At 38.1% G+C, this 13,839-nt stretch overlaps 1 protein-coding gene across 1 annotated transcript in view; it reads right to left on the reverse strand.

Moving 5' to 3' along the window:
* Positions 1-13,839, reverse strand: part of SEZ6L (seizure related 6 homolog like) — a 3,056,071-nt gene that overhangs the window by 153,435 nt on the left and 2,888,797 nt on the right. The window lies entirely within an intron of this gene.

Raw genomic sequence — 13,839 nt, forward strand, 5'->3', positions numbered from 1 at the left:
CATTAAGAAGGTTTTTTCTGCACTCTTGTGGCAGCACTGTGCTGATCCAAACCTATCGGAGTTGGGGATTGCTGGTGGAAGGCTTATTGTGTGCTTTCCCTATTTGGTCGTTATTTCGAAACCTGCTCCTTTTTGGCCTGTACATAAGCCTTGCTTTTGTGCAAAGTTGCTGTCTGCACAATGGTGGTTAGCAGTGCCATGTATAGATGCAAATGCCTTGAAGATAAAATTTTCCTAGAATAACTATCACTAAAACCAGACCCAGACCCCTGCTGCTCTAGGAGCAACAAAGTTGTGCACTGAGCAGTATCTCTCTGATAGTTAACCTTAGACTTCATACACTGTAGTTCCACCGCAGTTGCTGTGCTACCAGCACAGTCTACTCTAATTAACCCATTTCTTTCCTCGATAAAACCCACAGTAAGAAGCTGATATCATGGATGGGCAGTTTCCTACCATCCCTGTAGTCAGCCTAGTGGACATGGGTATCCTGAGGCAATGTAGCAATTGTATCATGTATACTGTCAACCACTTAATCGTATAACAAACAAATACCATATGTGAGAGATGTAGTTATACTATGAAAATGGAGGCAAGACTCTCATATACAGACAAATTAAATGCCAAACAGGTTGCCAGCACACACATCACTTCCAACATTAAATAGGTATTTGACACATAAACCCACATATGCAGAGGTACTCATTAGTAACTTACCAAAAACTCAGACACCTCCCAAACACTGCCTTCAGAAACCACATATACACACATCAAAGCAAACAACAACCACAACACATAATAATACACACACCAGTGTCTCAACAAACAAGCCCATAAGGTGAAACACCACAAAACCTAACATACTGGTCGTAGGAGACTCCATAGTGAGACACAAGGATGTCCCCTCACCCGAGTGGATAAGGAGAAGGCTACAATTAGCTGCCTGGCAGATACCTGGTTCTGTCAGATCATGCAAGCACTCATGTCACTCAGCCAAAAGTACTGGTATGATTCTGTTATAGTCCACGTGAGTATGAATGACCTGAGATGTACCTTTCTGGACTACATGAAGAGAGACATGATTGAGCTCTGAGATAATGTGTCACATGCAGGTATAGGCCTAGCCTTGAGCAGCATTCTGCCTTCACCAAGGATATTGCCTCAATACAAACAAAAAATGATTGGTGTTAACAATTGGCTTAACTTTGGTGTCAGTCCAAGGGGATCCAATATTTGTTAGCCTGGGAGGACACGATTGACAGGCCACGTTGTTTTGTTTTGCTACTTGTGTTGTGCACCTGTCTCCTCTAGGCTTTCAGATACTGGCAAAGGATTTAGCCAGTCCTGTAGTGTCAAAGTAACCATCCCCCTAACATAACAAAATCTTCTCCTGATAAGCTCAAGGTACTGCTGCTCCATGCTAGGACTATAAACAAGAAATTGCACTCCCTAGAAGCACTCCATCTCCTTGGAAAATGCTGATGTCTGTGCAGTCACTGAGACATGGTTCAAAGCCACAAAAAGCACCTTAGCCATGCAAAGCTACAATGCCTCCATATGTTCAGACCACCAACTGAACAAGAAAGAACCAAATGAGGAGTTGTATCCATCTTCATAAAGGATAAGTATCCCCCAAGACTGGTCAAACAGTATGACTTTCTCAAGTTACTCCATGTCCAACTAACCATAGGCAAAATCCCCTATCACATTATTCCTACTATAGATTCCCCACCATGAACCAGGAGAAACATACAGCATACGTGGACCTACTGGAGTCTGTCACCATGCAGTTCAATATCTTACTCATGGGTGATCTTAACTGTCCTGTCATTGGCTGAGAAACATACATGACCACTAATGTTCAGGGTCAGAGTTCTTGGACTTTGTCAATGCAGATGTTCTGGAAGAGCTAGATGGCACACTCACTAGGGGCTCAAATATCCTAGACATAGTACTCACTAACATGGAGGAGTGTTGCACCCCCCTCCCCCATGTAATGTCCTCTTTGGTATGATTGGACCACAGAATTGTCTCCTTTGAAGTAAATATAAGGTCAAATACCCCATCAAGCTCAAAAACATTAAATAATTTCTCCAGACAAATTATCCCCTACTAAGTGATGGCATAAAAAATTTCAAAGCTCCCCTGACCCCAGAAAACAAAGAGTCCTATGTGGAAGTGCACAGCAATGCCCTGTATAGCCACTTAAGCAGTTGTATAGAATCATCAGTACTGGACTGAATTACACCCAGGCCTTGCCAGAAAAACAAGCCACCTTAGAGGACCCTTGGTAAAAGGAGGCTATACAACAAAAAACAGAAAACAATGTCCAAAAATAACTGGGAACAGGCTCAGCAGAATAAGAAATTTCTCACTAGTCTAAACAAAAAAAAAAAAAGAGATCTGGTTCAGTCCTCAAAAGCAAATTAAAAAGCAAAAGTAGCCTCCCAAGCCAAAGAAAATCACAAAGCATTTTAAACTATGTCTACAGTCTTGAGGAGAATACCCAGCTATGCACAGAGCTGGTTGTGATGGCACCACCCATACTCAACCAGAGGAAATAGCCCACCTGCCAGTTGACAGATTTGGATTAAACTTCATCCCTCCTTCCCCACCGGTCGTCCCCCAAAGTATACCTGCCATCATTCCTCAGCCTATTATTTCAAGAGAGCAGGTCATTTCTGTGCATTTTAAGGCTAAAAACACAGCAGCAATGGGCCTTGACAACATCCCAGTTTGCCTTTTAAATAAGTTGACATTACCCAGCAGACCCACTTGGATCTTTCTTTAACCACAGCCTCCATACTTAACCAATAAAGCCAAACCCCAGTAGCCATACCTCTCAATATCTCCAATCTGGACAAAGCCATAAATAATGGGGGGATAAAGGTCCAAAGATAGGGACAATTTTTAAATATTGCTCTTACAAACTTAGAATGTTGATAGCATAGCAGATTTTGCATTAGCATGAATTTTCTGAAGAGTATGAAGTTTGAAACTCAAATGTCTGTCATCATATTCTGACTTTAATCGTTAATGACTTGGCAATGATTTACCAGAAAACCATAATTTAATTAAAAACAAGCCAAAAATATGAAGCAAAAATCTGAACATTCTGCTAAAATCCATACAGTTGAGAGGTATGCCAGTAGCTTTGGACATGCATTCAGTCAAAACAGTCCACTTATGCTGTGCTGATAAATAAGAACACTGAAAAATTCATGTCCACAGCTACTGGGGTTTGACTTTATTGGCCTGAATTTGCCCATTAACAGACTTAAGAAGAAAAAAGTCATGGGCATTCAGAATGACCGTATAGCTGAAACACCTGGTGTCCTTAAGGGGTCATTTGCATATATCCCATGATCCTTTTTTACAACAGGTTTTAAAGAATCACACAATGAAAATTCTAGCTTGGCCAGGATTTTCTTGTAATTTTTTACTAAGTGGTTAAGCTGTGTGTCCGGATCCAAATTTGACCTGGTTTTAGAGAATTATGCCATTTTACTCCCTTCTTTAGTTCCTTTAAACACCAGGGTAGTCTATTTTAATTACTTAAATTGATATTTAACATCCAAAGCAATGTTTTTTTTCTAATTTCAGTGCATATTGTTAATTGGGCACACTTGGTGTCATAGAGTTTGGGGTCATATGGAACATTCCTAGTGATTATCTTGTGAGAGGGCAATTTACTGTTGTTTTAAGAGTTCAGGTTAGTGCTGGCCTATTGGCAAGTTGCATTTTGATTATCTGTTTCAATGTTTTTATATATGTTGCCTGGCTTGTGGGGCTTGCTGGGGTATTGTGAGCTGTGTATCTGAGCTCTTGCTGAAACTGGATTTGATCTATTTTTACTGGATTTCACTCCTTTCTTCAGTCCCCTCAAACACCAAGGAAGTATATTTTAATTAGTTACGTTGCTGCTTAACATCTGAGTCAACATATTTTTTCACAGATTTTTCTGCATATTGCTAACTGGGCATAAATTACTTTGGTAGTATTGAAGGCCCGTTTGACACATTGATCGTGATTATCTTAGAGATGGTAATCTGCTGCTGTTCTGTGAGGTCATATTATTGCTGGCCTTGTATCACATTGTATTCAGATTGTCTGTGTCAGACTTCTATAATTTTTTTCTTTATGTTGCACTGATTTGCATGTCATGTCACTCCATGTTATTCCTCTGTAGGTAACATTACACAGTAAGTGGTTAGCTTTTTCAGTACTTAGCTTTAAAATTTCAGGACAAACTTGGTAGGTGCTTGACCGTTAGCTAATATGCTCACTGAGCATTTCAGCATAGCTGTTTGCAGAGTGCATTTGTGTTAATCCTACTGTAAGTTGGTAGTCAAGCAATTCATTGCTACAGGATTGCTGAAGGTTGAGCACAAGGGAACCAAACCAGGAATAAAACTTCAAAGGCTGCAGATGGTCTAACAGAATATTGAGACCAACATTATAAACATACTTAGGATCAACAGAGTCAACAGCAGACTTAATATAATGTATCCATAGAAGTATTAAAGGAATCAGGGCCACCCCACCATAATAAACACATTCATGTGAACAGAGATAGCCTTTGGTCAACTGGTGCCCTAGGCAAAAGAGCTCCACAGTGCCCCCTCCACACCACCTATTTCCCCCATCCTGGTCTACCTGCACCATCCAGATTACTGGAAAAGCACCCCTGCTAGACTGGTGCCCTAGGTGGCCGCCTAGATGGCCTATGCCTAAGACCAGCTATGCATGTGAACATCACTTACTTGGCAGACTGTGCTTGCAGGAGGAATAGCAAAGTAAGGAGGAGGGAGAGTCACATCCATATTAACAGAAAGGGGAGGATAAAGCAGAATTGCTGAGATAATGAAGCTTACTTCTTGACAATTTCCCACAAGATTAAATTTGCCCTCTTTCTCCTGTGAACTGATAACCCAAATGCAATCAGCAGCAGAAGAGAGGTGTCTGAATTTTAAAGGGACAAGTTTTAAGTGTTTAGGCCTATTTGTCAAGTTGCAATTATTATCATCTGATTTACAGGAGATACATAAGAATGTGGCACTAGCTTTTGTTGTTCTGACAGACATTTAAAAATGTTAAAGTAATCTAAAAATGTGGTTTGACTTGGGCCCTGTTTGAGCCGAGAGTCTGGTTTGCTAGTACCTAAAAGTGCCTATGCTCACACTTCAGTAGCATTAAAGTATTTCTGGAGACATTAAAAGCCAAACAGATGTTATATAATGTGGAAAACCAGAACAGAAGCAAAAAACTGTTGTCAATGTGCTGGTTTCCATTTCTGCTGTTTGCAAAACTGTAATCAGTGCAAGATCTATGTTGTGACATTGGATTCTTATTCTTTCACCTAGAAAGTGCAACTGCCTGTGTTATGTACGGTGTACCGGTAGTAGAAATCCAAATCTTCAGCTACAAATCTTCCAACTAACTAATTTTCTTCTGGATATTTAGTTGCAGAGCTATTTACTAAGCTTTGAAGTTCATTTAGTAGATTTTCCCCCTGCCGAATGATGAAATGCATCCAGTGGATAGACAATCTCATGACATCTCAATGGATGGGTCACAGATCATTTTGGACCAACTATTTCCACTTATTAAAATCTTAAGAAATACAACACCAACATTTTAGCTTATACTATCTGTTAAAAGTAAACCCCAGCAGCAAAAGGAAATATTAAGTGTAAACCATAATCAGGAACATACCTGTCAGGTGCCATAATTTTTGTATTATGCTTTGATTTTATTCTCAGAATTAGCCTTATACCACCTGGATGATGAAATGCATCCACTGGATGGAAAATCTCATGACCTCTCAATGGATGGGTCCGAGATCATACCGGACCAACTATTCCCACTTATGAATGTATAGTTCTTTGAAATTGTATTTGCAAAGCAATCGCTAACAATTTATGCACATAGATGTATACCTTAAGTGCATTTATGTACATATTTGTAGAACATTTTAAAAGCTCATATGCTGTCTTAAGCTTGTATCTCTAAGAATGCAACTTGGTCTCCTTAGCCCAGGTCATGGTTGAAAGGGGCCAATAAACCAGCCCATTCATCTGGCCAATAAATAAACTGCATTCATGATGGCAATATACAAGGTCTGCCCTACTGTGGACCAGGGAAACTTTAGACCGATTACCCTGATTAATTTGATTTGCAAAGGCACGGAATGCATCACATCTGACCTCATATGCTATGGTGTCATAAATCTTTTCAGGCTACTCTTGTATTAGTTTGGCTTCCTCAAAAGGAGAATGCTGTTTACACTGCTTATTTGCATCTGGTCAAAGCATTTGACACTATATCCCATGCAGTGCCTTAAAAATACATTCATACATAGTGAGGTGGATATCCAATTGGCTAAAAAATAAAAAAATAAAACCCACAAAGTTAAGGTGGCAGGAGTCTCCGTTGAAAGTATAAAGGCAACTAATGGTGTACTCCGGAGTTCAGTACTCCTTTTTGGCATCTTCATCTCCAATTTCCTGATTAGAAATCAGGACCTTTGGTTATTTAAGACTGCAGACGACTGCAAACTGGGTGTTACTGTCAAACCTTCTCCTGATAACTATTCATTACAGCTGGAATTAATCCTCATAAACAACTGGTGTACAAAAAAAGGGATAAAATTAAGCACAGAAAAGTGTAGTATTCTCACATTTGGTAAGCAACTCTTCTCTTCAATACAAAGTGCAGCCAATAGCCCACTCCAAAGCAATAATGCAGTCAGGGATCTTAGAACCTAGACTGATAGTTCTCTCTCCTTTGACTACCATATATGGCAACAGTTGCCAGAACTTGCTTCTGTTTAACACAACTAATATCTAAAGGTGTGTCATCTAGGTCAGAAGTTATCATATGTCTGCATGCATTCCTAATTAGACCAATTACTGACTACAGCACCTCCTTCTGAATATATATTTCTAGGCATATTACGCAACTGGAAAGGCCCCAGCAATTCTAAACATGATGATTGTTGAACTAAATGTCCTGAACTACCAAGAAAGGCTTTGAAACCCTCTCCTTTTACACACTTTTGTATAGTCTTTGTGTGGTGCTCTAAGCCTTGCATTTCACGCCATTAGAAACCCAACCTCCTTGATCTCCTGTATATTCACAACTAATGTCAGAACTAAGGATTTAAATCTCCTCCAGCATATAAAATGTGGCGCAACAACACATGTATTACTAAACACCTTCACACTTCTCCAGCATGTAAAAGTGACACAGTTGCATCGTTCAGATTAAACGTGGATGATTGGATGGACACCTATACATTTACTCCATGACTGACCTGCTTTAACCTTCTTGAGAAGGGTGGGGTACAGCATGAACAGTGGGTAATGGCAAGACATAAATGGTCATGCGGCTTAAATGCCTTATATTTCATATTATCCTGATCCGATGAACTGTACTGCCATATATGACAGAGATTTGGCCCGTTATGAGGTACAGTGCATCTTTTTTGTATTTACCCACTAAACGCTTTGTTCAGCAAGAGAAAATGCAAAGAGGCCTAACAATCAAAGAAGTCTGATCACCAGATTTAATCTACTTAGATGGCTTAAGATATCTCTCAAATTACTTAGTGTTGTATAAGCTGCTGAGAAACGATCTGGCCTCCTAGGCACCTTTGTACTCAGATATGTTTTAAAAAAAAGTATCTAAGACACATCCATGGGGCTAACACCAAGCCGTGTAACTTGCTACTAAGAAAGATAAATATTATGGAAAGAAGGACTGATTTCAGGTACAAGGTCTGTGTAGGTTGTAAAACACTGTACTGCTCTTGGTTAAACAATGAATGCCCCTATCTACTTTTAATCTAATTGTATGGGACATGACATGAGGTTATGTCAGTAAGGCCTCTAAAAGACTAATAAATCATAGATATTGTTGTGTTTAACATTAATGTTAATATTTAATAAATATATTAAACATAGATAAACATCTAAACACATTATATATTTGAATCTATTTGATCATAAAAAGTGTCAAATTGTTAAGTCGTACTCATAGATTCTGTATAACCCAAAACCTTATAAAATGTATACTCACAGATTTTGTAAGCTAAACTTTGAAACAAGTTCTTTAGGAGTGAGTAGATGGAACTCATCCCAAAAATGGAGCTCCAGCATGTGAATGTTTAGGAGGTAATCTTACTATAGTCTGTTTCTTATCAAATAGAATTGCAATACTATAATTTGTTGGCTAATGGGGTTGCAAGTTGTTCAGTGCTGTTGCACAGCAGGACACAATCTGCATACTAAATGGTGTTGATTTATTCATACAATTGTTTATTACACAGTTTATGAATAACTATTGCTGCAAAGTGTTCCGGAAAAGAATTTGGAATCAGTGTTGAAAACTGTTCAGTATTCTTTCTCTGTGTGTTTTTTTCCTGATATCAGTAATCATGCTGCTCTGTTAACTAAATGCATTTGTTAATCATGCCTCTCAGCCTGCACACATTGAAAATATGTACAAAGGTCCTTGAAAAGTAAGCACTTCCAGACAAAAATCTGGACATCTAATTAGCATAACATTTTAATACCAAATATCAAATAGCATATAACTCTCCTCGCTTCCAGTAGGAATATGGGATACTAGTCAAAAACACATTTAAAAAAGCAGTGACAAACTGATTGAAAATATGACTATATTATCAAAGAGCTAGAGTATAATCTGTAGACGTTAATGAACTGTATTACAAAATTCTAGGTAATTTATTTTTGTGTCTGCTGCAATGACCTCACTCTGGGCCAGTAATCAAGGAGTCTGAATCCTCACCACTGACACTGGAGAGGAACATTCACTTGAAACAAAAATGGATACACCCAGTATTTCCAGATGCAGCTCTCTGCATCAAGCACAATTTCCTTTAAGAGCACACAGGGAACACACTCAGTGCGGATGCTTATTTCTCTCTCACTCTTTCTCTCTCCAAATCCCCAATAAGACTCAAAACTGACATAGCTATAGGGTTGAGACCTCAGCAGAGTGCCCAAGCCAAGTCCTCCAGCACCCTCTCTGTGAAACCAGTGCTTCATGTCCCTGTTCTAAGCAGGTGACACACAAACTCTTTGAGATTTGATTTGCACACACACACACAAACACACACACACACACACACACACACACACACACACACACACACACACACACACACACACACACACACACACACACACACACACACCTGGGAAAGACTGGCACAGATTTATTAGCTAGGCCCCTTTTTCCCCCAGACTATAAGGTAGTTACTGCCACTAGACACTCCAAAGCCAGCTACTCTAAGGCTCTTGCAAGGGTACCCAATTATACTGAGTGAAATTAATATTAATAGAAATTATAGTGTTTGGCCAATGCAGTAAAGGTTTCAGGAGTGGCCACAGTGCGTCACCAAATAGATAGAGTAGTCTCAATGGTTAAAATATTCTCTAAAGGTCCAGCCACAATGAAAAGTTTAAATATTTTTAATAATAAATAATGAAATAACATAAAAATAGAGTTTCAATAACAGGAAATATTACAATAACACAGATGAATAGATTCACACAGATACAGAAAACCGTGCTTAACTAATTTCAATATATTTTCCTGACTGATCTAAAGAATTACTATTGCCTGGTTCACTTACTAGAGCAGAGCAAAATGAAGTAGTTGAGGGGTCCTTCCTTTACAGGTTGCAAAAACAGACTGCCCTGAGACTTCAGTCTCACCTAGTATTAAAATATCATTTTTAGTGATGGATTACAGAATGACATCACATACATCTGGTCATATGACTTCTGGTTCCTAAATTACTCCTTTGGCTAGAAGCTGCCAGGATTTAGCACATATGTGTTAAAATACATATCCTAAAACTTTGCTAAAGTTTATTGCAGCATCTGGAAGCTGTAAAACAATTTTAACACTTCTGCTCTTTCTACAGAGGCTAACAAACCATACTGCTTACAGACATTGCATCTCTGGTTTCATTGAAAACTGTGAGATAACATCTATATGGCCTAGGCCCAGCAATTTAATTTCAGAACATTTTTCAAAGTTAGCTGCAGCTAGACTGTGATTAACTTCTTCTCTTCCAGTATCCTCTGTTACAATATATTCATTTCAACAGTTACAATGCATACATTTAATCAGTTACTAAATGCATGTATATTTCTTTTCTGCCCAGCAGGACCCAGTGTTGCTACATTTTCAACACAAGCAAACCTCATAAATATATTTTCAGCACAAGCATCTATACAAACTAGTTTGTGATACAAATGACATAATTATTTACCAAACTCCAGCTAGCTATGCTGGCATATGTTAAACATCCACTGCCTTACTTCTCTTGGCATAGCTGGAAATACCTCTCATCATCACATCTGCAAAGGGGGATGTAAGATGTGTGTACTCTTTCTTTAAAATATTGGTGGCACTAATATGTTGGTTATCTAGTATGGTTTTCTGTTTACCAAACAACTTAAAAAAATCATATGATGAGGTAACTCAAGCCTGAAATTAGGGACATACCTTCAAACATAGGTACATCATGCACAGGAGTAAACCAGGCCTGAAAACAGGTACATTCCTCCAAAACAGGGACAGCAGAGGTATTTTGTTAATGATATGTAGTCTCAGAAGTATTGTTTATGCTGTACAAAAAGACTTCCTGTTAAAATGATGGCTTTACCTTGCTGTTGTGTATATTTCCCATTTACGGCATTGCTATTTTTACACTTTGTCAAAGTTTTAAAAACTGATTTATTCACACATGACAATGGTCACTGCAGATGTGCACAGGGATCTTTATTGGAACCACTACTTTTTATAACATATGTAAATATTATGCAGTGTCTCTGTGCTGATGCTGACAATTCTTTTATATTTTTCTCAGACAAAGATTTTATTACTATTCATAAAGAACTGTGATTCATACAGCTATGACACTGTTCATTACAGATGTACATTTGAGGTGTTCTGTCCTAGGACTACAACTTTTTATTACAATATATGTAAATATTATGTACTGTCATTGTGTTACTGCAGATGAATATTTTATGAGAAAATTTTACTGATATTGAAAAAGGCCTGCAAAACTGTTTTCTTTATTTTCCTGTATGAATAGTTGTCTTGGAATAGAGCTAACCTCCAAGACAAAAGCAATGACTTTGAGGAATAAAATTGTACTCTAACAGGAACTGACAATCTCTTTTATAACTGCTGATGGACAACAATTATTATTGACTTGGGAATTAAGTATCTTGCTTTTATCCCAGACCAGGAGCTGTCATTTTATTCACTTCTTAAAATGACAACTCCCAGGACAGGTTTATGGAACAGAAGTATACCATTCCTCAGAAACAGGGATTGCATTACATAGATTATGATTTCATCCAAGCTTCTGTTTAGTTGAATGGTACTGACAGACTTAAGGCAGAATCGTATGAACAAGATGTTTTCCTTAAAACATAGTATATAGATTTTTTTTAATGATGCCTATGGTATTGGACACTATGAACACAAAAATCCAACTAGACCTCTGACTAGTGACATAAGTTTAGTATTTGTTAGCCTAATCTAAGACACTGCCTACTATATATTGTGAGGTAACTGCTGATGGACAAAACTATATTGTAAGCTCAGTTCTTATCTAATTTTCAAACAGATGACATATTCTTGTACATCTTTCTTTGTTTCTCTTGTCAAATGCCTCAATTACCAGGCAGACTAGGATCCTTTTTATGCAGCACAAGATGTTCTTTCAGCGTAAACTGTACGCTCTTTGAGATTAACAGTCTTTGCGGTATTAGTCTTAAGGAAGGTCTTAAGGATGGTCAGTGTCAGCCTGTAGAAAGTAAATGCACACACAGCCAGGAAATGGAACAGCTTGTGTGTGCATTTACTTCCTGGTTTGGTTCTCAGCCTGTAGAAAAATAATCCAACTGCAATAAATTTGGTCTTTAATAATCCTTTCTTTGCAAAAATCATTTATAGAGAGACAAACATTACATGCCCACAGAAAAGAATTACATATTTCCAGTTATCCCCTGAATCGTTATTTATCATACCCATTATATGTCCCCTATATGTATGTAAGCTCATATATACATCTGTTTATCTTTGTATTACAGATTTAAAGATATGCCAAGGCCACTGTGTCTTATGACCACTCATGCTTTACCAGTGCTCATGCTGTACCTCCTTTCTCCAGGAAGCCATACCAGTCAATCCCAGAGTAAATTTATGGATATCCATCCAACCAGCTAGGTTAATTTACAGAAAGATAATGAGTCACACTATTTAATATGCAGGGGAAGTTTATTGTAGTAGTTTTGGAGGTGTTGGGCTATAAACCTGTCCCTTAAGTCTTTTATTTATCTGATGGTGAAGATTTAGGTCTCTTTTATTAGTACTGGAGGATAGATATTGGACTTGCAGAGATACAGGAGGTCCAGGACAACTGGGTCTTTAATGGCAGCCTCAAAAGTAATTTTGTTTTTATATTTTTTATTTTTATATTTTTAATGTCCTTTTGACTTAATTACCTCAAGCTTATGACCTGGACTTACTGGTAATTCCTTGTTCACAGGGAATAACTGCAGTCTGCATTTCCTAACATGATTGGGGCTCAGCAGATTATCTGGACCCATTGGCCATAGTTAGACACTCATTGATCCATTCAGTGCAGCACATATGCATCCCTAGACATCTAAGGGCATCATGAACCTGTTATTGCTCAATCTCATGTGTCTGAAGGTCACTTCTCTCTCTAAGAAGTTGGAAACAATCACATTCACTACATAACTAGTTAGTATGGCAGTCTCATTCATTGTCCCAATTAACAAGACAGATCTCTTCACAAGCTTAGAATAGCCATGCACCTCCACCCACAGAATTGAGAAAGAGCTATCAGTCTGCTAATCCTTTCAATGTCTGGGATGGGTCTGTTTTCCCTAATCACCAAGAAACACATACACTGAAGTAATTTTTCTCAATTAATAGCTATCTCAGAACTTTCATTGACCGGCAAAGAGCATCAGCAGTAAAACAATCAATGTACTTGCAAGAAGCTGCAATAAACTACAGTGTGTTTCTCAGGTATTATGCCTCACTTCACCCCATACACCCCACTTTATATATACTAACTCCAAGACAGATCAACAATGAGGAAAAGGAAAAACTTCCACTTCCCCACTGTTCACCGAACATGCAAAAATAGTCTGCAACAATTTAATTGTCTTGCTAGTTGACCGAAATGTATCAGTGTATTTGCAATTGACTAACAGGGCAATCATACATATTACTTAGTTTTACATACACACACACACACACACACACACACACACACACACACACACACACACACACACACACATGCACAGACACACACACACACACACACAAACACACACACACACACACACACACATACACACAATTCTGCACTTAGCTGTTTATCTTGAGTATCAGATTTACTGTACTGCAGTAACACTTATTTATGTATACATGGGATTCATATGTTCTAGAACTATGATAACAGTATGCCATAGTAATTAAGCACTTTGCTAGAGATAAAGCATGCGACAATAGTAGAATACTTCAGTTTGTTTTAGTATTTTGAAAATAAATATGACATTTGTATCAGAACTGTCACATGAAACTTTTACTGTTGTCATATTTCGTAAGTCTAGTTTGTTATAGACAAATCGCTGTCGTAAAACTTGTATAGAAACTGTTGTCACTGTATTAATGACTAGATTACAATCGTATTTAGTTGTCATGTGGTGTTTTGACTTCTAAACATGATAAAGAAAATTAACTGCTGCC

Source organism: Protopterus annectens, chromosome 4.part0, assembly GCF_019279795.1.
Source record: "Protopterus annectens isolate FY-2018-M chromosome 4.part0, PAN1.0, whole genome shotgun sequence".
NCBI classification, from domain to species: Eukaryota; Metazoa; Chordata; order Ceratodontiformes; family Protopteridae; genus Protopterus; species Protopterus annectens.